The sequence below is a fragment of the Tiliqua scincoides genome, chromosome 1, assembly GCF_035046505.1.
Source record: "Tiliqua scincoides isolate rTilSci1 chromosome 1, rTilSci1.hap2, whole genome shotgun sequence".
NCBI lineage: Eukaryota > Metazoa > Chordata > Lepidosauria > Squamata > Scincidae > Tiliqua > Tiliqua scincoides.
This window is the reverse complement of record NC_089821.1, coordinates 10033803-10059243: the sequence shown is the minus strand read 5'-3', so window position 1 is coordinate 10059243 and position 25441 is coordinate 10033803. Positions and strand designations below refer to the sequence as shown.

The window sequence follows — 25441 nt, the reverse complement described above, 5'->3', positions numbered from 1 at the left end:
TGCTGGCTACGCTGCCATGTTTTCTGCGTTGGGTACCTCTTTTATTTGTGATGGTGGGTTGAGCATCTCTGCTCCAAAACAGTGAAGGGGTGGTGGGTAGCAAGAGATCCAAAGTTCTAAACCATCATTTGGATGTAAGGCTTTATTAGCAAACTAAGGTGGTTATTTTTGCCTTCCAGCAATGGCCATTTCAAAGGTCAGGTGCCCTGTAGTACCCACTTGGCTCAGAGGAATTAGACAGAACATGAGTCTCTGGGCTGATTACTTAACCAAAGACAAAATAATGAGTCCTAAGCAAATACTGACTAATTGAAAGGGCTGTAAATCCATTACATATTGGTCAGGGATAATCAGGAGTATTTAATCACTTTTATCTATTCAGGAGCACTGAAGCTGCAACAGCAAAGCCCTGAACCTTGCCATGCGCTTATTATTCTCATCATTATCAAAATTACTTCACAGCTGTTCTTTGCTACATCACCTCAGCTGGAGATTTACTAACCTGTAAAATGTTTTTAATTTGGAAGTTGAGTGAGTGTGAGGGTGTTTTTTCTTTTTCTTTTTTTTTTTTTAAACTGAAGGAAGTGGTTAGAAGAGCAGCACAATGAAACTGAAAAGAAAAAGAAAAAACTTGGGGCCACAAATAATCCACTTTATTTTGCACAATCTTGCATGTTAATTTGTCTCACACTTGCTAAATTGCCTGCATTCCCCAATAGATTTTTGCCACTGGCTTCTCTCTCTAAACGTGTATACAGAAAGCATTTGATATAAACTTGCAAAAAGGAAAAAAAAAAAAGTTTGTATTCCATGTATCTTGAATAACATCTTCATGTTTTGAAACCATCCGGTTGGTCCAAATTAAGGGAATTCAGTAGGTTTGATGAGAATGGCCCTTGCAGGAACTTAAAAGGGGGTGGCACTTTGCCTTCTAGATTAAATGAGTTTGTAGGTGTTGAGAGATTTACTATGCTATAATTCTCAGACCTGAGAACTGATAATGGAGACTTCTGACTAGTGCGGGGAAAATTCAAAACTATTTTATTTTGCTATAAACACATACAGAGAAAGAAAAAGCTCTTCCTCTTAAATCGTCCTTCATTCAATCTTCTCCTCAAATTAGCTTGTTCTTACAAAATATAACATTGGGCTAACCGCAAAGAAAAACTATAGAGTATGAATATTGTTTCCAGTAAATTGCTTTATAAAAAGAGCCTACAACTTTTAAGGGTATTCCTTCCCCACTACCCTAACCTTATTTCAAATAGGTTTGTCCACCCTTTTGTGCTCGGTGACCTGGTCTTGTATTACAATAATCCCACAATGTACCCTTTTTTCTCTTTCTTTTAAAAAAGAAACTAATTGAATTATCTCATTATTTTAATTTGTTAAGCAAATGTATTTTACATCTCAGGATGTGTTCTTAAAGAAGGGGCTGCTGGGGTTTTGCCCCTTGAATGGCCCATTGGTGCATTTTGACATTCATGCATTCTCATTAATGAAAGGAACATAAAAGGACTCTGGTTGTATTTTTTTTTTTGTCCCAAACACCCAACCAGCATGGAAGAACTTTTTCCATAAGCCGCAGGGGTCTCTTACATATGTTCTCAACTGCAAGCTATTGTCACCTATTCTGAATACCTCAAAAGAACAAATAAAATACTAAAGGCCAACTGTAGCAATTGTTAGTTGTTAGTCTCAATATGACAAAAATCATTAACCTCTGCTTTGCCTGGGAGGTGAGGCACATTTTCTTGAAGCTTAAACTAAGTTCAAACATTTCTGTAGAATGTCAAATATAAGCATACTGCTATTCACTTCCAATTATGTTTACTTGTTATTATTTAAAAAAAAAAGATTTGGGCAATTCAGAATATTTTACAAAAAGGTCGTGCCGTTCAATTTAAGAATATATAGTTTTTCTGACATTTTGAACTTGGTTTATAACTCTGTGTGAATGAATATATCCTATTCATAATTTTTTATTACTCTCCACTATTTATAATTTGCAATCGTTTCCACAAATAGGCTGCATACAAAGCATTTTGTTGAGGGAAATCTCCCGGGCTTGCATGATAGTTCTGTCATGTTCTCATTCTGCAATGGTATCTGCCCTGTGTTTGGTATTACAATGGTACAGGAAGATGAAAGGATCTGAGGATGAATTGCTTGGAAATGTGCATGCTTTTTCTGGATAATATCCAGCATTTGAGTGGGTAAAGGAAATCCTAGCCTGGTAGTATAAGCTTTTCAGTAGTACATAAAGATTATGATATCAGAAAGGTAAACCTGACATTAAGGCTGTTGTTGTTTAACTTCAAAGATAGTTAAAGAAAAGGAACAGCAAGAAATCTGACCCAAGCAGCCTTTATGCGCAGCCTTGGAAAACTCCTTTTTCCCTCCATGCCAAACAGCCCTTTAGTACACTCAATTAGCCTCTCAGACATCTCTGCTTTCCTCCCTCAAGTACTCCCCTATTTGCCCTGCAAAGAACATATTTGATCATGGAATGAAAACAGGAAGTTCTTGTGTACAAAGACACCTCTTGCTCACACGGGTTCTCAGCTAAAGGTTTCTTATCGTCGCAGCCACAGCAAAACTTACTGCATGACACAGGACTCTTTGAAAATAGATGCACATAATCAGAACAGGCAGCCGTCATAAAGGAAGGAACTATGTAATTCATGGGTGGTTTTTTTTTTTTTTTACCTTTAGTCATCCAACCTTTCCTGCTGCAGAGACAACAGAACCGTGCACAGTTCATTTCACTCAATCTGCTTCCTTCTATATGGTGTCATATATAGATTTTAAATCTATATGTATATAGATTGATTTTTTTTAAAAAAATTGCAACATGTGGAGAAAAAAAAAAACTCCCTTTGATCCCACTCATCCGCTTTAAATTTTTCTGTAATGTTTAGCTCTGTAGTTTTCAAACTGGTGGGTCACGACCCACCAGAGAACTGGAAGCAGGGCATTCCCCCCTTAAGAGGAGTGACCCTGCTGTGATGGTAGCAATGGAGCTACAGTGATCACATCACCACCATGAATAAGGGGCTTCTTAAAGTACTTGGAGGGTAGCGCTGACCTTCAGAAGGGTACGGGGTTGGGGTGGGGGGCTCCCAGCCTCCTCTGTGGACCTCCCTGCTGCTGCAAACGGCTTTTATCTCCTATTGCAACGTACTTCTGGAGCATAGGGTCTCCCTAGGTGCAGGGAGCAATTGGTCCATTTGGCTTCAGTTGGTTCTGTGTATCTGACTTGATTATAGCCTACAATTGTTACCAGATGTGATACAAAGTTAGCATCACACATTGTGAGATATTACTCTGGTGAAATTTCCTTAATTTGTGCTATCTCAGGACATAGCTATTATATCTTGATACTAAAAATCAAGACCAGTTCAGACATACAGCCAGGGTTGGCTTTACCATTAAGTACTAAATGGTGGAGTCCCCCCTCATCAAAGTGTGGGGCGGGGGGAAGGAAGTACAATTAAAGAACTGCATCAGCTAGTCTGTTTGATTTGGCCTCCAAATTACTCCTCAGCTCAGGCTCAAGCATGTGATAATTAAGCTGCCTCATGTCACTGTTTGGCACATAGCCAGGTGTCTGCCTCCTATCTATTGGGTCTGCTTTCTTCTAGCCCAAACTTTGCAGACTTGTATCCTTGTGTTCTCCTGTCCTCCTGTCCAGGGCAATGGCTTTTGGGCTAATAGAGAAATTATATCATAGGAACATGCCTTACATTGAGTTAAAATGTTGGTTCATCTCACAGTATTGACGACACCAATGGTGTGGAGGTAAATTTTGAGATACAGGAACTCATAATAACTTCCTAGTCCCATCGCCAAAAAGGCTATACAACAACAACAGACTTTCATTCTTTTTCATTACAGCATTTTTTTTTTCTGCCACTTATATCTGCTTTCAAACTTTTGTGTGTGTGTGTGTGTGTGTGTGTGTGTGTGTGTGTGTGTGTGTGTTGGCATCCTTCAGTCACGGAAGACTATGGTATTGCACTCTGAATAGTGGTTCTGGAACAGTGTCCTCTCCAGTGTGCGAAGCCTGGGTAAAGTAGATATGGAGGATAGACTGTTACCCATGCAGCAAATCCTCCCTCTCTACATCGCTGAAATGGTCCAATGGAAAGGCAGAAGCCAATATGGTTGGTTCCAGAGGCGTTGCAGGAGTTGCCAGAACGTGACTGTGTTCAGCCATGAACTGCCTCAGGGACTCTGGCTCCGGATTTTGCCTCGAGGTTGACTCCTTAAGCCTTTTCCATAGCTGGGTATAGCCACAAGGCAGTGGAGGTTTGGGATCAGAGTTTTCCTTCTCTCAGATGAGCTGCCTTCCCAGGCTAATGAGTCCCATCTACCCAATGGCTGTTTAGTCGCCTCTTACGACAAGTACAGCCAAACCGAAGGCCTATTCTTATCCCCAGCCCCCAGGGGACTTCATCCTTTCAAACTTAGTATACTGTATTTTAAGGTCTAGCTCCTTTCATCTCAAAACTCTTGAAGAAAGTTGCAGCCAGATATATAAAACTTGAAAGCTTGAATTTATCCTAGATAAATATAGTAATTGTATCAGAGTGATAGTGTCTACATGTTTACTCAGTCCCACCATGTTAAGTAAGACTTATTTCCAAGTAAACCTACATAGGATCTGTGGCATTGCTAGGGGATGCGGGCCACACCGGGTGATGTGTACGGCAGGGGTGATCCCACCACTGGCTAAAATTTTTAAAATCTTGGTACTTTTGAATAATACCATCACGTTATCATTCAGTGTGTAAATTAATGCAGAATGTAATGAAACAAACGGCATTGAAATATCTCTATTCTATCAAAAGTTCTATCAAAAACCAGTGGGGTCGGGGCAATGGTGCATCACAATGCCTGCCACCCTGGTGTCACCCTGTCCACTGCATGGGAGGAGGTCCGTCGTGGGGGTGACATGCAGGCCTCCCGCACAGGGTGATGCAAACCATAGTGATGCCACTGTATAGGATTGCAGCCTTGATTATACCTTGCATGCTATCTCTCAGGGAGTCTTTAGAAGGATGCTGGCCTATCATGCTTAGCATATGACCCTTGGCAAATTTCTAAGCTTGCCTTGTGCAGAGCTTGATGCTTCTTCTTGTCTAAGGACCTTTGGAGGGGGAATGTGTTAAGGGCAGTGCCTGAGTGCTCCTACTGATGGCAGCACTGTTCTGCTATGAGCAAGACCTGGAGCTCTGCTTCTCCTTGATTATACTCCTGGCTGACATTTTCTGGCAGCTGATCTCTAAGGATTCTGGCAGTGATTTTTCTCTGTTTTATACAAAGATGCTAGGAATTAAATCTGGGACCTGCAACTTGCAAAGTGTATGTTCCTCGGATCGCCTACGGGTCCTCCCTATGGCCCCTCCCCCCACATGTGGGAGAAGCCGCATAGAAGGAGCTTGTTAGGTGTTCCCAGATAGACCTGGCCCACCTCTAGCTGTGCCCAGAAAGCTGTGCCTTAGATGTGCCCAAAGAGAGGTGGGGCAGCCTAGACTCTTTGCCACAGGATGTGGTGATGGCGACTGGCCTGGACGCCTTTAAAAGGGGATTGGACAAGTTTCTGGAGGAAAAATCCATTACGGGGTACAAGCCATGATGTGTATGTGCAACCTCCTGATTTTAGAAATGGGCTATGTCAGAATGCCAGATGCAAGGGAGGGCACCAGAATGAGGTCTCTTGTTATCTGGTGTGCTCCCTGGGGCATTTGGTGGACCGCTGTGAGATACAGGAAGCGGAACTAGATGGGCCTATGGCCTGATCCAGTGGGGCTGTTCTTATGTTCTTATGTTCTCAGACTTCCCCACTCTGTGCCTGAGTTTGAGGCTTATAATAATTCTTCTCTCAACCTGGTTGAGTTTTTGGAATCTGCTGTCCTGTGTTTGCATACCTGAGCCGCCAGACCAACATTCTTGCCTGGCTGAAAAATCTCAATACTATCTTTTCCTAACTGTGAATTTTTTTTTTATGTTACAGTACTGTAATCTTTGCTAACTGGGGGGGATGGGGTTCCTGTTTGCACTTCTATTTTTGTGATGGTTGATTTAATATCTCTTAGTATACAGTGATACAGCTCTTCCCTTTTACGGACGTCCAATTGTGGCTTCTCGGCAGTAGCAAGCAAGACACTGACTTAGCACTTATTTTTGTTGCCTGCCCCTCATGTGGATCTTGTCCTTAATCCTAGTCACATGGACTTGTGGTTGTGATTATTGGGAATGAAGCTATACTTCAGTAGGTAGAGCGCAAGCTGTGCGTACAATACATCTCAGGCTCAATGTCTAGTATTTCTGGCTGGGCTGGAAAAGACACTTGTCTGAAACCCTAGAGAGGTGCTACCAGTCACTGCAGTCAGTAGTATAGTCACGCGGGTGGCACGTGCTGCATTGTGGCCTCTCCCACTTGCCATCAGAGGCATTCCAGGCAGCAAAATGCAATGTGCAGGAGGAGCAATGCTGAGGCAGTACTGACCAAATTGGGCCAATAATTGAAGGAGGCTTCATATGTTCAGAGTGGTGAGAGAACAATGAGTGATTAGGAGAGTACTTTACTTCACATATACAGGACTGGCCCCTACCATTGAAAATAGGAGCAAATGCTAAATCTTCTGGCCCTGGCTCAAGTTTTTCTTTTTCTATGTGGCTGAAATAATCAGTGCTTTCGAGTTTCGGAAAATGTGTGGTTTGGCTTTTGAAACATTGACTTATATGGATGGGAGATATAGATGAAAATTTGTTTTGTGTGATACAGCCAAATTTCTAAATGAGAGGGGGCTTAACTTTGGAATTCAAGCTCATTCCCCCTATGTAGAAGAAGCCAACTTATATAGCAATTTGATTTTACTTGGATTTCCTTGCTAAAAAGATGGGTAGATGATGATTGGTTTGTCAGTGGCCATCAGTGCATTTTGAGTCTGTCATACCTTCTCCCATCTTTCCATTTGCCCCACTTCCCTTCCCCCCCCCATCTCGGGGATAGGCCAGACTACTGCCCATAACTCTTGACAAATTTTGCAGTTTCGCTCCTACTAAGCTTGCTGCTTCTTCTCAAGCTAAAGTTCTTTGAAAAAACTCTCAAAGACAACACCTGAGCATGCTTGCTCATGACATCATCTCTCCTGTTGTAGGAGAAGTCCCCGGAGCTTCATTCCCCGTGACTCCTCTACTATACATTTGCTCGGTGGAAAGAACTCAGTGCTTTGTACATGTTTAAAGAAGCTCTTTAAAGTTCTTTGCCTGTGCTGGTGCTAGTGCAAGGATGGAGGGTGCTCTAATATTGAAGCATGACCAGCTCAAAAAGTAGTGAGCTGTCAAAAAAAAAAAAAAAAAAAAGTAGTGAGCTGTCATTGTGTGCATATGTACCTGGTAGGATGTGATTGGTGTAATTGTTTGTTTGTTCTTAAGGCCTAGCACAACTCCGTGGTGTCCTCTTAGAAATTCTTGTAGCAAACCTAAGGACAGAACATAAATCTTTTCAGTAGAAGGGAAGATTTGAAGGTCAGTTTGCCAGAATCTTGCTCTTCCTGTGCTTTCTTTGTGGCAGGGGCAGGATGCAAATTGTTCATTTTCTTATATATTTGAGTGAAAGTACGCAAGCTGGAGATCCAAAATCCCATGAAATCCTGGCAACACTGAAAGTTATTTTGAAGAGAAGTTTTGAGACTCATCTGGAATCAATTTAGGGGTGTGTCAGCAATGTGTAGCACTTGCTAAGATCAGTGGCTGTACATTCGAACACATCAGGAAAGGAAATTTGCCAAATTATGTTATGTTGGTATATTTCATGATTCATCAAACCTCTGCAGAAAATCATCTCAGATTCTGATCAATAGATTTTCTTCCTTATTCCTGCAAGTACAAGTCATGCCTCTCTATCTACTGGGGTTCCATTCCTGAACCCCCCCGGTGGATTAAACCCCCCCTCCCGTGGATTAAAAAAATCAGTGGATACCAAATCAGTGGAAAAATAGTTTTAAAGACCCAGGTTTCTTGCTCCTCTGTTGTTGCCCCAGAATGCATTGGTATAGATACTATACTACATTCAGCCATTAGATAGGGTGAATAATGGAATCTAGTGGAATGAGATTATAATCTAGTTTAGATTAGTTATTTGAGTTATTTGATTTTTATAGTTAGTATAGTTAGCCATTTAGTTATTTGATTTTTCTCTGTAAACCGCTTTGTGAACTTTTAGTTGGAAAGCGGTATATAAATACTGTTAATCATCATCATCATCATCATCATCATTATCATCATCATTTAACAGCATGAAGGTGGGAAAATGGATTTTTGTGCTTTTATCCTTGTTAAAAGTCATTTAAAGATAGACCTTGGTATCAGTGGTGAGTTAAATCAATGGATATCAGCTCATTGGATGTTGAGGTCCCACCTGTGCAAGGTCTTTTACAGGGCTTGAGCTATCGCAAGATCATTCATTCATTCATTCATTCATTCATATAAGTTCCATCTCTAATATATTCATTTGAGTAATTTTTTGTAAATTTATTCAAATTTTAACTGTAAATTAATTCTTTTTTCCCCTGTATCAGAAAGTTGATATGACCCTCCTGCCAAAAAGTTTGAACACCTCTGCTCTAGGGTAGTGATGGCCAACTTCTTCATTTGGGTAATGCTGGGGGTGGATGGGGGAGAAAAGACTCTCGCCTTGTTGCTAGGAGCCAGAGCAGCCTGTCTATGGATGGTCTAGGATGGTGAACCTAACCACTAATTCTCTCCCTAATTTAAGATGATGCCACTGTGTTGACACAGAAACTTCTGGAAAGTCTTCTCATTCCATGCTCAAAGAAGTGGCTGCCGGGTTTGAAGTGGCACCCAAGATTCAGTGCCACTTCAGTGCACCACAGAGAAAAAGAGGCCACAAGGGAAAAAGAGGCCACAAGGAATATATATGTGTTAGGCCCCAGTGTCAATAGTTGCCATGGTGGGTCATCTACAGGGACCCATCCACCAGAACCAACCACCTACTAGAGATATTCTGCCACTGCTGCTTAACCTTATCACAAAGTACCTAAACAGTGTTTGGCATCACTGGAGGAGAAGGGGTATAGTAATCTTGTACATCTTTTCCTCATAAAATGACAACCGCATTAAGAATACAGAAGCAGAATGACTTGTACTTGAATGTCAAGGCCACCCTCATTTTTAGAGATACAGGACATGGAGAGGAGAAGGAAGGCACTGCTAATATAGCAAGAAACATTGAAATTTTGTGGATAACAGCAGAGGATGAGAAGCAGTTATTACCACTTACTTTTCTGATGGTGTGGGAGGCAGTGATGGGGGGGGGGACTTAAAGCAACTTAAGGAGTAGCTCCTTCCCAAATTGGCACTGAGATAGGGACCACTTGTAGTCCATGAGTCACCATTGGACTACAGTGGATCTATTCTTGCCCTAAATGAATGGTTTTCCAACTTTGTTCTAGAGAATCTTGTGGGTCCATGAAAAATTACCAGGGGTTCCTCAAAGAGAAGGTTAATAATGACAGATGCTTCCTTGAAAGACAAAACAGAGCATCAGAATTGAATACCATTGAAGGATGGATCTGTATCTTCCATCTCTACCTGTATCACAAGTGCAGTACTACTTGCCTGGCCCTGTGTACTGATTCGTGATGTGTACTGAATTTATACCAAGTACTGGAGCTTACTTAACAGTGGTACATGATGACTGTTTCCTACCCTTGCTTACTGAATTTTTGAACATTTTAGTATTCTGCAGTGAGATGTTTTTCTACAATCTTGATGCATCAAAATAAGTTTTATGGGCTGTAAGGAAATGTACATTCTGAAGTCAGAATGTCATGCCTAAATACTCTTCCATGTCCCATGGAAGTGGTTCACGCTCCTTTTGGCCTTTTCAGTACCATGTTATAAATCCTTTTATTTATTCACTTAATTTCCAGCAAATCTGAAAAATGGATTACAATTTTTTTGCTATCAACTATTGCACTATTAATAAGATTTTAAAATTGGTGCATAGGAGCATTTATACCAAAGTTACTTAAAAGTTGGTCATTTACACTACTTTAAAAAAAAATTGGCTTTTTTTGGGACAAAAACACTTTCTGTGTCCTGTAGCATCCGGGAGCGGGGGGAGGGGCGAGATCCACAGAATTAATGTGTCCTTTAAGCTCTGTATTGATTTCTCCTAGACAGAGGGAAACATCTGTGAATTGTTTGAGATGAAATTTGCTTACCACTATCTGAATCTGTGTCATCTCTGGTTTAATTCCAGGAAATGATGTCACAGTGCATGAAATAACAATGCTCTTTGATTTAGTTTTACTTTGCGCACAGGGTCTTGTTCTGCTTCATTGTTTCTAACAACCTGTAATTTTGAATTTAGTTCAAAAGGTAATTTGTATATACTATGTTAATAAATACATGTAGGCATTAAATGTTTCAATGTGTAAATAATTGAAAGCTATGGAGGTTGGTTGATGCTTCCAGGTTTCAGAGCCATTAGTTCAATGTAAATGGGATTTCCATCACCAGTAGCTCATTTGCTGCAAAGTATCTCTGGAAGGAAACAATGGAGTCAAGGGCTGATGCAGTACTCAATATGGCGAAATCCCCAATTTCTCCTTGGCAGTGTGAGTGCACTGATGAGAGGGCATGACACAAAATGAGTGGTCATTGCATGTCTACTACAACCTCATCCAGCCCTAGCAACTTGCATGGTGGTCAGAGAGTTAGGTAAGGGTGTGGGGAGTGCATATGGATCACCCATTCTCAGTCATAGTCATCAGTAGTCATAGGGCCCAATCCTATCCAATTTTCTAGGACCAGTGTAGCCATGCCAGTGGGACGTGCAGTGCATCCTGTGGTGGCGAAGCAGTCACAGAGGCCTCCTCAAGGTATGGGAATATTTGTTCCCTTGGGGCTGCATTTCGGTTGCACCGCTGCTGGAAAGTTGGATAGGATTGGGCCCATAGCCATCCCTTTAGTGGGGGTTGGGGAGCAGAATGCACATATGCATAAGGAACACGAAGAAAAATGCTCTGTTAAGTTCTATGACTGTGGTACCTGTGCTCAACTGCATTGAATACCCAATGCTTTAAACTCAATTAAAAATTAAATGTTTTCAACTCAATTAAAAGAGTAACTAGATAATTTTAGTCGAGGTATGAATATCAGAGCACTCCTACTTTTGTCAAAGTTTCTCTACTTCCCATTTTCTACAAAGAATATGGATGTATCAATTCTGTCTACCATCTGTTCTCTCTTTCACTGTTCCTCATATTAAAGATGTAGTTTAAAATTTAAAGGATTTAATTGAGTTTAATAGTCTTACAGCGTAATCCTATCAGGAGGCCTGCGCTGTATCCAGTGCAAGATAGGGCTCCAAAGTGGCTCAGCTGGTGGTAAGGGGAAACTCTTCCCCTTACCCCCGGGTTAGGTAAGCCACTGCAGCCCCAATGGGTTTCCTCGGACTTGTGCCACCTCAGGAGGTGGCGTAAGTCCAAGGAGAGCGGAGTGACTTGAAGCTGCTCCACGCTGCTCGGGGACCAGGGGTTGGGATCTGGCATAACAACAGGGTCCCAGCCCCACCTCCCGTTGCCCACCCACCTGCCCCCAGGCCAGCCCTCTCCCCACCCCAGAATGCCTCCCTCCCACCTCCTTCCCACCCTCCCCAGACCCCTGTGTCGGCCAAGCTTGGTTGATGAAACTTACCTTTTGCAAGCCGCCCCAGAGGCTGGATGCAACTTCCGTGCACAGGCACAACTTGCTCCCGAGGAGGCACAAATGTGCTTTATGGCAGGTTTGTGACTCTCTTAGGCTGGTGCAAGGGACTTGTGCCAGCCTAACGCGAGGTAAGGATTGTGCCCGTATTTGGACATCTTAAATTTGTATTTAATATGTTCTAGATAGGGAAAAATCATTATCCTACTTCAGACACTACATATGTGTGATTTAATATCAACAGTACTAGAAACCCATTGTTTGCAGTGCAACTGTTCTTTAGTAAAATTATAGTTTTGCAGAAAAAACTCCTAGCCTTACTTCTAGTAGCAAAATATAAACACACAGTCTATCAAAATATGTTGCACATGCAATTTCAGAGGGATATAAGTAGATAAAATAAAGCTGCAAATGGAAACCAAAATTTTTTATATATTTTCTCTGGAAATATTTTACATGTGTCTTTCTCTATAGTCAACTTCCCTAATTTAATTATTTTTTAACTGTATAAACACTTTCAGTGCAGCTAAAGAAGTCCCCATCTGGAGTTCCCATCTGCATTGCTTCTTACATGCATCCTATATCGCTGTTCTACTGAAGGAGATCATTTGCGGGTCATGTTTCTGTTAAGAGATGTGGTGGGAGCCATTGGAACTTTCTGACTCTGTGATTCTAGTTTTTTTCTTTTGTGAATGGATTCAATAAACCACTTTCTAATTTAATTAACTGAAGTGGATTACTGCTGGGTGAATTTTATCCATGTGGCACACAACATTATTAGGCATTAATCAGTTTTTTAAACTCACTGAACTGTTTTGATCAAAATTGTAGCAGTGACTATAGTGACCTAGCTGAAATTACTACAAACTGTTAAAGTATGTAATAAATCAGAATGCTGAATATTTGGTTCCTATTGCCAGGTTGCAAAAGCCATGTAGAATCAGAAGTTCAGAGTCTGCATTAATTGAGGAAGCAAAAGAATGTGTATGTCCAAGAGTTCTTGTACAGGTGTGTGCCACTTAACAACAGTGATACATTCTCCCATTCCTGTTGTTATGCAATAAGGTCATCTCATCTGATCTTGGAAGCTAAGCAGGGTCAGGCCTGGTTAGTACTTGGATGGGAGACTGTGTGGGAACACCTGGTGCTGTAGGCTTCTACCATAGTCTTTCCAGACTGAAGGTTGCCAACCATTAAGTGAACATTCAGTCCAATCTATTGCCTTTGTTGTGTAAACAGACACTCCCTGCCAGACACTAGCTGGCTGCACAGGCTACTGGAGGTAGATTGCCTCTTCTTTGCATTAAGAGCCTCTCTGTTGTGTAAACAGACACTCTGCTGCAGGCTATGGGAGATGCGATTGCCTCATTAAGAGCATCTTTACTGCGCTTTGACCACCATCATATATGCGGTCTGTTGTTAAGCGAATGGTTGTTAAGTGGTGCATGCCTGTATTAAACACTCTAGCAAGTATTAAAGATAGCCACAAGAATTTATTTTTAGTCTGTAAGGTAAAAGTGGGTACAAATAAAGCAGTTTTGAATCTACTTTTAAACTCCAGGAATCTTGTATTATTAAATGTTGTGCAATACTTTTCGTGCATGATCAAAGTCACAGCAAACCAAGGATCAAAGTTCAGTTGTGACTTGAGATGTATTAATTTAAAACATCGTTTTTGACTGTTAGAAACATTGCACATTTGTATTAGCGATGGTACTATGCTATGAATCAGTTATTATTATTATTATTATTATTATTATTATTATTATTATTATTTATATACTGCTTTTCAACTAAAAGTTCACAAAGCAGTTTACAGAGAAAAATCAAATAACTAAATGGCTCCCTGTCCCAAAAGGGCTCACAATCTAAAAAGATGCCAAGGAATACCAGCAGATAGCCACTAGAACAGACAGTGCTGGGGTGAGGTGGGCCAGTTACTCTCCCCCTGCTAAAAAAAGGAGCACCCACTTGAAAAAGTGCCTCTTACCCAATTAGCAGGGGTAACCTGCGGTTAACCTCTATAGTCTATTTGTGATACTCAGATACCAGTCTTACTGGAGGGTAATTTATGGCAAAACTTTTGACTTCATAGGCTTTGCATTAAGTTGCAGTCAAAATATCATTGTGATGTTCCTAAAGGCAAGTTCACATTCAACATGACCACATGTGTCATCTCTGCAGTATTGTAGGTTGCAGAAAGAATCCCAGGTTTGCGCACCCTTCCCCACTACATATATGACATGTAGTATGAACGGGTGCCTACACACAGCCACTGGTTCTCATTGCAAGCTACTTCCATGGTGAGGAAGCTAGAGATTGCACAGCTCCCTCCTGTACCCTGCCATGTCAATATACCCTATGACAGTGGTCCCCAAACATCTTCACCCGGCGGCTCCTTTGACCTCCTGGGCCATTGGCTGCAGCTCCTATTAGGGCTGCAACCCTTGTGTAGGGCTGCAGGTTTTTGGGGAGGATTTTGTGGCTCCCATGGCTTGTTTCCACAGCTACCCAGGAAGCAACAGCTTACAATTTGGAAACCCTTGCCCTTTGTGCTTAGGCAGCAGGCTTGACCCTAAAGATTTTTACTCTAAAGTCTATAATTTCAAAGGAATTCCGTGCAAGATCTGTTCTGCTGTGTTGCCTGTTGGCTACCTTCATTGTGCAGAGGTTCACTATGAACTTGATCAAACTCCTTGGATTCCATCAGTGTAGGTAAATCTTGTAAGTGTACATACTGGTGCAGCGACTGTATTTTGAACCAGCATAAAAGAAGGATGATGATAAAGGCACCTTTATTCATTATCCTTTTATAACATATGGTTGCCCAGTCATTTTGCTTTTTGCTGTTGGCAACTTTTTGCTGTGTAAGCAATTGCTCACCGGATTACATTCCATACAATAAGTTTCTCACCTAGCTGTAGATTTGTTATAATGTTTAGGGAATCAGTTTTTTAAAAAATAAAATAAAGTCAACATGCTTCACTTTTTGGCTAATAATAATAATAATAATTAATAGTACAGGTATTTATATACTGCCTTTCTTGGTCTTTATTCAAGACTTTATTCAAGGCGGTTTACATAGGCAGGCTATTTAAATCCCCATAGGGATTTTTACATACAATTGAAAGAAGGTTCCATCTTTCAAGAACCACAACATTCAGATGTTTCTTTCTGATCTGGTTTCACATTCTGGCCTCCATCCTCCCACGCTCGGAGCAGATGGAATCACTCGGCTCAGCTTGTCAGCTGCTTCAAGGTCGCACGGTGCCGGTGGCCTCGAACTGGCGACCTTGTGGATGTTATCTTCAGGCAAATGGAGGCTCTACCCTCTAGACCAGACCTCCTGCCCTACAAACTAATTGTAATGTTTCATTTGCACAATTTATGCTGCTTTCTTGGGAGTCATGATATGCAAGTTGCAAAATAAAGAGTGGAAAAATGATGTCAATAGAATATTTGAGACCTGGGCTAGAAACAGAGGGGGAGGATAGATGAGTGGTTAGTGATACAATAAGAGAGTGATACCTAATAAACTCCAAAAATTGTTACTACTTCTGAAAGTCTCTAATATTGTCTGCCTTTTCCTAGTACTTGTGGTTGATTATCTAGCTTAGAAATATCTGAAGTGCTTGAAAGAGTGAAGCTAAATTGTCATGTCCCACTTAATGGTTAGTTCATTCTATTATTATTACTGCTGTTACCGCTTCCTCCAGCACAACAATCAGCTACTAACAAAGTGATTTCTTCAGCTGAAGTGATGGAAAAGCCTGAAATCTGGTTGCTAAAGTCTTACTCTTTTTTTTCCTATGGAGTACTGACGGTAATGGGATTTGAGTAAGCTCTCTGGTCACAGGGTCATTTGCGACTGGAGACAGAAGTATAAAAAATGAAATAAAAATGCCTCTTTTTTGGTCAACTACTTAAATGCCTGATTCCACCACCATCTGTCAATTTTTTTTAGAGACTGCCGTGGTGTACATTTTTGCTAGGATAGTAAATGTGATGGGATAAGTGGATTTTCAAGAGTCTGTTCTGGCATAACAGAATGATCTCAGTGGTGGTATGGCAATTACAAATGTTACTTTTGAACTGGACTTTCATATAGAATTTTCAGGGGGGAAAAACTTTTACCATCAGCCAGTATATTACATGAGGCCCCTCTATCCACGGATCCTGTATCCGCATATTGGGTCCGTGGGTACCCCTTGTGCCTCCTCTGTAGGCAAAGGGAGCTCTGCTCCCCTCGTCTTCTTATCTCTAGAGCGTCCTCTGAGCCCAACAGAGGCAATGGACATGTGTCCGGCTCTCCTCTGCCTGGCTTAGATTGAGCTTGGCAGCTAAAAACACATGACTTCCGGTTTCACTGTGAAACCAGAAGTCATGTTTTTAATGGCTTATAAAACATTTCCCTCGCTTCTGGAGGGTGAGGGCGCAGGCATTCACCCATATCTGTGGTTTCAGGTAACCGTGGGAGGGAGGGTTCTGGAATTGAACACCTGTGGTTACTGGGGCACACTTTATTGTCCATCCCCCAGGAACCTCATAGGGAATGGTGGTCTTGCTTCATCCCTTCCAAAGCAAGGCATGAAGAAGAAAATGTGACACCTTTTTATTGGAGGGACATTGAGAAGCTTTGCTGGCCAACTGAAGTGATCCTCTTTGCTTGTAGCCTCATTTGCTGCTGTTTGGATGACAGTCCCCTTGCCAGCAAACTAGGGTTTCTTTTTCTTTTTCTTTGTTATTTTTGCTCCTTACCTGATGGACAGACTGAAGAACAGATGTGATAGAGATTCAATAAGGTTGCTAGTTGTCAGGTTTGGTGTGATAAGGGGAGTCATGGTGTAAAAACTAAGTTAAGTGGATTGATCAAATGGGTCACAAGACCAGAGACTAAGTGGCTCCAAGACCCCCTTGAGCAATGGATGCAGAGTCTACCACAAAGGTTGATCTATTGGGTGGATGATGCAATCCTGAGTTGACTTTACTCCTTCAGAGGGTGGTGGTGGTAACTGAGTTCATCAGGAGATCTGCAGCCTGAAGCAAAGGTGGGAACACCCATACAAAAAGGGGATAACTTTGACTGCGGTCCACCCCTTTGTCCACAGTCCACCTTGGAGCTGGGAAGACCCTGCCCGAGCTGATCATGGATGGAAGCTAGGCAGGAAAATTTAATGGGTCCTACCCTCCCTCCACCTGCACGAAGAACCTGTGGACATTGGGCATCTGCCTGAGCTAGACTCCTGTGTCTGGAGTGATGTAACAGCCTGGTGAAACTGGAATTGAACAGAGCTGTGAAGCAACAGAGGTTTCTGTTGACCTCTTTCCCTTTTGCATTCTTTGTTGTAATTCAGTAAACCTTTGTTAGCAGCAGAAAATGGCTGACTGCCACCTCTCCCCTCTTTTCCTTGCTTTGTCTGATATCCAGTGGCTAGATGTGGAACCCACCATGGGACAAACTTGAGGCGATCATAGTTCTCCCATCTTCCTCCTACTTGTTGCATTTCCAACCTCTCTCAAGCCCCTCCCCCCATGGCTGTATCTTCTAAAATAGTGGTTCCCACACTTCTAACCCTGGGACCCACTTTTTAGAATGAGAATCCGTCAGAACCCACTGGAAATGATGTCATGACCAGAAGTGACATCATCAAGCAGGGAATTTGTAACAATCCTAGGCTGTAATCGTACCCACGCTTACTAGGAGTAAGTCTCATTGACTATCATTGTTAAAAGCATATACATGTTCAAAGTACAGATCTGTAATATTTTCCCAAAAGCAGTCACATATCAGCGTAGCATCAAGTCTAATATAGTAAAAATAAAATATTGAAAAGAATGGGGACCCATCTGAAATTGACTTGCAACCCACATAGTGGGTACTGACCCACAGTTTGAGAAACACTGTTCTAAAAAAAAAAAAAAAAGAACTGGCCACTCCCAAGTGCATTTAACAATGTGTATTTTGGCCCTGAATTATAGTTTTGGTTTCTGTGTTGCCTTGGGAATATTTTAATCACTGAATGGCAGTGATACTGCTTGTTGCCAGCTAACAACATCGCTGGTGTTTGAAATGGTTAGTGTTTGAAGTTATTTTAAACATCTTTTTAATGAGAGAGTAGAATTTTTTTAAAAAGGTATGAATGAATGAAATTTTCCCATACAGATATCCGTTAGGAAACCATTGTAAAAGCATTCCTACAGTGAAGGCAACCTCTTAAGTGAGAACTGGCTTGACTTTTATTATACTATTGCTAAGTTCCTGAAGGCTATACAGTACTTTTTAGTGCAAGAAAACAAACATATTTGCAGTTATAAAGCTACACATTAAAAAGGTATTTGAAAATAAATGCACTATTTAAGCAACCTACGAAAAGTTCTGTGAAAACTTTAGACATTTTCTCAGACTTTTGTTGTCTTTTTTTTTTAAATGCTTCCTTTCATTGTATTTTTTCTCTACTAATTTGCTCATGAAAATTCCCTGAAAAGGCTTATTTTGCAAAAAGGTTTATATATGCTTTTTGCTATAGTCGATGGGTTGGTTTTGAATGTTTTACAACTGATGACACTAAATCCATATTCTTCTAGCATAAAAGTTTTTTGTATGATTCTGTGACTGTTACATACTGTTCAAAAATGTTCAATACATTTTCCACAAAAATTAGGGGAAAATCCCATTGTTTAGCATGTGCCTGAACTGCAGACAGTTTGCCATTGTAATTAATCTTTGCTGTTTTGCCTTTTTGAAACATGAACTTGTGTCCTGCAGGCTCTTGAATGCAAACAAGCTTCAAAGAAAAAAAAAATCATACCCCCCCTTTCCCCCCCCAAGCACGATCCATTCAGAGAATGCGAAAATTTGCAGGATGCGATAAATACTCAAGTGCTAACAACTTCAAAACAGTCAGCAGTAAGTCCTGCACAAAAATGTCTTCAAAGAAACAGCACAACACAAAACATTTGGCTGTGTGTAGAAGTTACTCTTGTGTTTGCCTTTGTGTACAAGTTACTCTGGAACTTTTAACAAATGTTCAGATTTGACTTTTTAATACACCACAGCAATTCAAAGCAGTAACTGATAATTAGATGGTGCTGCAACCCCAGCATGGTTTATCATTCTAAGCCCTGATTTCATCCTATAGTAGAGCACTAGCCAACTTTTTCTGAAGACTCCATATTCTATCAAACAAGCCCTTAGGGCTGATGAGGTTTCTACTCTTTGCCCTGTGGGTTTCTTATAGGAAGAGCTAGCTAGCCTAAAAGAGGCCAAATATCACACAGCTGAGCTGGTGGGAAATTCAAAGTGTTTCAAGCAAAGAAGTCAATAGAACTGCTGTAATGAAAGGTATTGTTCTGAGTGAGATCACTGTGTTATGGATCTCATGCTGAATATCAGGGTGTTTTTTGTTTTGTTTTTGTTTTTTCCTATTATTATGAAACTAGCCTGAGGCCAAGCTGGCAAGAGTCTGAAAGAGACACAGAAGGAAAGACAGCATGTTTGGAGTATCAGGACTTTTAAGGAAGGACTTTATTCCCTACAAATGTAGAAGAAATGGAAAGAAAAGTAGTGAAGTGTTGTCTGAGAGATCCCCTACAGTATGTTTTTCAACTGTGCCCCTCATTCCACAACAGCTACTCATGATCAGGAGATAGTGAGGGAGTATATGTAAAGTAAATATACAAGTAATACCAAACTGAGAAGCACATGAATGGTAATTTAGGAATAATAGACTGGAATTAAAGGCAGAACAGCCTTTTGCTGAGTTTGTGAAATAATTTAAAAGAGATTGTGCAAGCTCTTTTCCTTGGAATTCTTTAAAAATAAACAAAACCATTTGATAAAACGGAGAGAATAATCCTTCATTGCCGGAGCTAAAATGAATCTCAAAGTGCAAAACAGATTTTTTTCCTACAGACCAAAAATTAACTGTGTATTAATAATGAAAATTATTCATCATGCAGCTCTTGCTTTCATATTTCTTTTTATGTCCCATTTGTCTGTGTGGAAGCAATAAAAAAATTTCTTCTTTATGAAGTGTACATAAAATTAACAGACCAAAGTATAAATATAAATGGAGTAAAAACCCAAAGTATCATCACAATAAAAATGCCATCCCACCATCAGCTGACTATGTAAACTATTGGAAATTACAATCGTTGGTACTTTTTTTTAAAAAAAACAACAACTACCTTTTCACTGTTTGTATTTTTGTGACTGTATCTGTCTGATAAAACTGTAAGATAATAAAAACTGGTATTACAGCTGTCCCATCAATTATAAAAAGAAAAGTCAAACAGTATATTTTAATGATATTCATCCATTTACAAGTCCTTCATCACAAACCGTACTGGTACCCAACTTTTATCATGACATGTCCAAACAGACCTTGTTGCAGTCTCCTCCTATATTCATGTTTCATGTTTTGGAGCCCCTGTTCCTATGTTCATGTTTCATGTTTTGGAGCCCCTGTTGTCTCATGTATTATTGGTACAGTCTAAAATGGCAAAAACAAAATACCATGATTTAACACCAAGTTGTGCATATAAAACGATAAAATGTGATATCCTGCTCACTTAATGAAGTAACCTGAAATTTACTTGTTAAAGTGACTGCATAGTGTCTGTATCAGTGATATATCATATCATGCAGAATGTCTACCGACTTATGCCATGGAGTCATTTGCTAGAGATAAATTAATTTATTCCAAAGTATTAGTTCATTAAATAGGATGTCTGTTTTCTGTGTGGATTCTGTGAAAGGCTTGTGGCTAAGCAGCACAAACACTGGTCACATTCTGATGTAAAAACCAATCATATATATTTTTTGTTTTGTTATGATATAATGTGTTGCATCTTGTGCTCACATGTGAGGTGAAAAGTTGAAGCTTTTAGTTGTGGCTTGCAACTAACCACAATGTATTTAAATTGCATATGGAAAACCAAGATTTGTTCAAACCACAGTTTCTCTTACTATGATGAAACAAGAGGCTGAAGTTTTTACAAACCATGTCCAGAAGCTTTACATGTCCTCCCCTTCCACCTGAAGAGAGAGGAAAGGAGAGAAGGAGCATGACACATTCCTGTAACAAGAATCCATGGTTGGTTGTGATGTCTCAATTCAGCCATTGAACTGAATTGATTGAAGTTGGTGGGAGTTGTCTCTGGTTTAAATTAACACTGAACAGGATGTTGTGGCATGCTCCTGAACATCAATTTAATTGCAAAATAAATGAAGCATATTTGAGAATTTTAATAAAACGACAGTGAAAATATTTTTTCCTCTTCAAGGCCAATATGGACATTTTCAAGTGTTATTTTCAATGCAGAATAGTTTGAACCAATGGAAAAATGTCTTTTTTTTGCTTGTTCCAAACAAATATATTTCATTTACTTATTGCCAGCTTTGCCCAAATCACCCTGGGATAAAAAGCTCATGCTGAATATTTTTTTTTGTTGCTTGAAATTCTCTGGCAAGAAACCAGAGAATTTCATTTCAACTTATGATCAATTCACTCATGTTCCTTTTATGCTCTATTAGCTGAATTTATGTTAGGGCCGTGGTTCCCAAACTTTTTTCAACTGGTGGCTCCCTTGTCGTACTGCGCCATTGGGTGCAGCTCCCCATTAGGACTACAGTCCTATACATTGGGAAGGAGGGGTTTTTTTTGCAAGGAATCTACGGCTCTACTGGCTGGATTCTGCCAGGAAGTCACAACTCACAGTTTGGGAATGACAGTGTTAGGGAAACATGCTCCAGTGTTGTCTATAGTGGGTCAACTCCTGCAGTGACAACAAGTCTTACGGTATGAAAAGGTATCCTCAGTCACTCTCAATAGCAATAGTCCCCTGCCATAGACTGGAATATATTATTCAAGTTTCAGATGTGGCTACAGGGAATGGTTAGTTGACCTAGCATGCAAAAATAGAACTGACTATTCCCATTGACACTCAGAGCTATAAATAATGTTAGTATTCCTTAATTTTTTTCAGGCTACAGCATTTTGTATTGCTATTGTGTCTCTTAAAATAAACAGAAGGGAAAACCGTTTGTTTTGATGTTACTATCTATCCATTTTATGTTAACAGTGATTACTTAAACTAATGGTACTGTTCCCATAGCACTTAGGCTGGAGTTTGCTCAGGGTGGTTTTTGGATTTTTAGTCAATTTTGTTATCATTATTGCTGAAATTCACACTCTTCAGATGCAAATAAAGGAACAATTTGGAAGTAGTTTACATCTCGAGATCTAGATTATATCCTAAAAACTCCAGTGGCTTTCATAAACATATGTATTGGAAGACAACATTTCAAATGCTAGCATTCTCGTGGGTTTTCTTTTAAAATGAGAAGCACCAAATATAACATGAAATGCACGTACTGAAGGAATGGTAGGTGGGTTAACTTTCCAGCTGTAATGGTAGGATTTATGCCAGAATTGCTTTAGGTGTGTCACATGAAAGCAGTGGTTCTCACACATTTAGCATCAGGACCCACTTTTTAGAATCTGAATCTGTCAGAACCCACTAGAAGTGATGTCGTGACTGGAAGTGACATCATCAAGCAGGAAAATTTTTAACAATCCAAGGCTGTAATCCTACCCACACTTACCCAGGAGTAAGTCCCATTTACTATCATTGTTAAAAGCATAGACAGAGTAGCCTGTTAAAAGTACAGGTTTGTAACATTTCCCCAAATGCAGTCACATACCATGGTAGCATCAAGTCTAATACATTAAAAATAAACTATTGAAATGTATGGAGACCCACCTGAAATTGGCTCACGACCCACCTAGTGGGTTCCGACCCACAGTTTGAGAAACACTATATTAAAGAATTGAACTGTATCTGTGTATCCCTGTGCATCCCTTGGTATCTGTGGATACAGCATCTTGCTGTTTCAAGTATTTACAGTTCCCTCGGATACCGGGGACTTGCTTTAAAAACATGTAGGAGGTAGAAAAAAAGCCCCAAATAGCTTCCTCTACCATTGTGTGTTTGAGAACCCCAGGCTGTCTTCTGATCTCCTTGCAGCCTCTTCCAGGCCACACGGAGGCCCCTCCATTCACCCACCCTCACTCCAGAATGCATCACAACCTCCCAAGCTGTGAAACTGTTTCTGCAAAAGGAGTGCAATATTTGTTTTGTAAAAATAATCTATCCTCCTAAAATGTTGACTCTGATAGTTTTAATATGGAGTAAAGTGTTACATTTATTTATGCCAATAATGGCTATTAGATTGATTAGATATGGAGTATCAGTTTGGATGTAGATGTGTGGTTTAGCAATTAAGGCAGCTAGCGTGCCTGTATTGGCATGCTAGCAATGATTGCCAGGCTAGCCCCCCTATCAGCCGGCAGCAGGGCTTTGCTGCCAGCTGATTGGCTGACTGGCATTAGGGGGCGGGATGACTGAGCCCAATTTAGCTGATACCTTTTGGAAAAAATGACTCACTCTCTCTGTCTGTCTCTGTGAGAAGCTACCATTCTGGCCCTCTATATCAGCAAATTTCAAACTTTTTCTAACAGCACACTGACAAGACACTAAAATTGTCAAGGAATACCATCAGTTTTTTGACAATTGACCAGGCACACCGCACTGACAGCAGGGGCTTTCATCCCCCAGTGGCTCTCCTAACAAATGATCCTGCCCCAGACTCCCACAGCAAACTTGCAGACCATCCGTGGCACACTAGTGTGCCATGGCACAGTGGTTCAAAATGGAGGTTCTACATATTTATGTTACTCATAAAAGTTGCACTTCATTCAGTGGGACTTAACTCTCTTGTATGCGCAACCTCCTGATTTTAGAAATGGGTTATGTCAGAATGCCAGATGAAAGGGAGGGCACCAGGATGAGGTCTCTTGTTATCTGGTGTGCTCCCTGGGGCATTTGGTGGGCCGCTGTGAGATACAGGAAGCTGGACTCGATGGGCCTATGGCCTGATCCAGTGGGGCTGTTCTTATGTTCTTAACTGCAATTCCCAGGAGGCCTTGCAGGTCTTCTTGTTATCTGGTGTGCTCCCTGGGGCATTTGGTGGGCTGCTGTGAGATACTGGAAGCTGGACTAGATGGGCCTATGGGCTGATCCAGTGGGGCCCTTCTTATGTTCTTATGCTTGGGGCTGGTGTCTGCATGGGAGAAGGTATTTTACAGCACAGAATCTGACCTCACGTTTCTCTGTGTTAGCTTCCTTAAAATCACACCCCTACAGCAAAATAGACATTGAGGGCAGCACATTATCCCTCTGTGGCCCAGCTAATCGCCATCATGGCACAGCATATACAGTACAGCATATTATGTTTCTTCTTCTGGTGGACTTCCAGTATTTCAAATTCTCCCACAAAAACAGTGTCACTGCCTCTGTATCTTCAAAAGAATTACATACTGAATTATGAGGAATTTTGAACTTGTCCAGCATAACAAAGTAGTTCCATCCCACTATCCATACAGATACACACCAACCTTGAGCAGTGATTTTCAGTCTTTTTCAAGTCATGGCACACCGACAAGTTGCTAAAATTGGCACATTGTCGGTTTTTTCAGGATATATTTTATCATTTTAAAACCAAGTATAAAGATTTGGTTTAAAGTTCAATAACAAATTTTGATCGTTGTGTTAATGAGTGTTTCTGTTTCAGTCCTCTGCTATTTCTGTAAGCTCATCTTCTTCTGCAACAATTAATTCTGCTGACTCACACACACTTAACACAAATGGATTTTGCACCCTATCCAAGGAAGATAATCAAGTGATGGGAAATACTTGTCAATGTTGAAAATACTTTTCGATGTTTTTACTCAGCAGTGACACACTTTTTAGAATTAAACTGACAAGATTTTTTTTCTAGTCTCCCACTGTAGCTAGCTGCTTCCAAAAAGCCAAAACTGTGCCCCTTTGGAGTTTTTGATTTGTCTATTAGGAAATGCGTGAGTGGCAGCCAGACTTTGCATATTGCATATTAAATAGCCCTGCATCTCACTGTTTGGATAGGAAACTTGGCACTACTGAGCCACCTGGGTTTGGATAACATGGTGAGGCAAAGAAGCTGCATCAGTCAAAACTTGTGTGTGTTCTTTTTCTAAGAAGTGTCACAGAATACTAATATACCTATTAATAAATGACACTCCCCCAAACTCCCACAGCACACCTGCAGACCATTCATAGCGCACCAATGTGCCATGGCACACTGGTTAAAAATCGCTGGTCTAGAGGAGCGACCGCTGTGCTTTGAAAAAGCCCTCTCCCTCCCAAGTGGCGCTTACCATTCTGCTGCAGCACCACTTATTTCCAATCTGCACAGGCATGCTCTGGGCAGTCATGTCTATTGCCCAGAATCCTAGCAGGCTGTGTAGCAGGATGTCTGGGCAGATGTGACTGCCCAGAGCGTCCCTGTGCAGACATCAGGTTGGAAAATAAGCAGCACCATGGGAGAACAGTAAGCATCGCTCACGGGGGAAGGAGGGCTTTTTCTAAACCCCGGATCTGGCCCATAGGCCAGGATTTGGAGAGCCCTGGTCTAGAGGATTGGTGTAATTTAGCGGCTAAAAGTCTGAGCTGTGAATTGGAACTTCCCTCTTTCAAATCTCCCTTCTGTGATGATCCCTTAGGACAGGGGTGTCCAAACATTTTGGCAGGAGGGCCACATCATCTCTCTGACACTGTGTCAGGGGCCGGGGGGGGGGGGAAGAATTAATTTACATGT

At 40.9% G+C, this 25441-nt stretch overlaps 1 protein-coding gene and 1 long non-coding RNA gene across 8 annotated transcripts in view; one reads left to right on the top strand and one right to left on the bottom strand.

The window, feature by feature from the left end:
- Positions 1-25441, top strand: part of MEIS2 (Meis homeobox 2) — a 300456-nt gene that overhangs the window by 82299 nt on the left and 192716 nt on the right. The gene's annotated exons all lie outside the window — the stretch shown is intronic.
- LOC136638721 (uncharacterized) overlaps positions 20156-25441 on the bottom strand; it is a 37952-nt gene continuing 32666 nt past the window's right edge. Inside the window, exon 3 of the long non-coding RNA XR_010793642.1 lies at positions 20156-20237. This is a non-coding gene — a long non-coding RNA (uncharacterized lncRNA). The remainder of the gene's footprint in view (positions 20238-25441) is intronic.